The 814-nt window shown below is 48.8% G+C and overlaps 1 pseudogene; it reads right to left on the bottom strand.

The window, feature by feature from the left end:
* Positions 1-319: 319 nt before the first annotated feature.
* On the bottom strand, positions 320-500 carry LOC111728091 (annotated as a pseudogene).
* Between the last annotated feature and the right edge of the window lie 314 nt (positions 501-814).

Below are 814 nucleotides of genomic sequence, written 5' to 3'. Positions count from 1 at the left end.
GCCCATGGGAGTTGCTTGGGCTGATGAAATGTGTTTAGAAGTGATTTGTCTCACATCTTAGCAGCCTGTAGGAGCCAGAGCACAGAAGCCATGGGAGCAGGTTGAGACGAAGTCTCTCTCAGCTTGGCTTCCTGGGTGACTCAGATGAGCAGATGGCCCTGACGACCTACATGACATGCAGGATGCATAAGAAGTAAACCTCTGCTGTGCTTCACTGCTGGAAGTTTCACATATAACTGCCACATAACTTGGCCTCTTTTGAGTGATATATGTGTATTCAATGTGTGTATTCTAGAACCTTTTGTGTGTGAGTGTGTGTGAGGCGGGCCTGGTTCCGGGAGGTCCTGCAACACCAGGTCCATGTGTGGAGTGCATGGAGCAAGCTCCTAGTCCATCTCTCCATTGAGAATACTAGGCATTATCCTTGGGTAGAAGACATAGGAGCTATCAAACTGCTAAGAACACGTGATATACTTCATCTCAGGAGGCTGAGAAGTGATGAGCCCTTTTTTCTAACTTGAGAAGGAGAGAGTTTTTGTTACTGGTTCTTTTGTTGGGGGAAGATGAGGATGGAAGAGACAAGGACCAGGAAGGAGATGGCATGTACCTGTTCTCCGTCTGGGCCCTCGGTGTAGTTTGAAGTCCTACTGGGTGTCCAGCAGCGACAGCAGGAAAACATGGGTAGATTTATTCGAGGACAGGCCTGAGACACCACTCAGGAGAGTCTCAGAAATGGCTGGGGGAGATGTGGGAGGAGTGGCTAAGGTCCCGACAGTGGTGCTAGAAGCCACTGTCCTTTAGAATTGACATTAAT

This window comes from Otolemur garnettii, unplaced genomic scaffold (genome assembly GCF_000181295.1).
Source record: "Otolemur garnettii isolate 467f Iridium unplaced genomic scaffold, OtoGar3 scaffold00004, whole genome shotgun sequence".
Classification (NCBI taxonomy): domain Eukaryota; kingdom Metazoa; phylum Chordata; class Mammalia; order Primates; family Galagidae; genus Otolemur; species Otolemur garnettii.
This window is presented reverse-complemented; position numbering and strand designations above follow the sequence as displayed.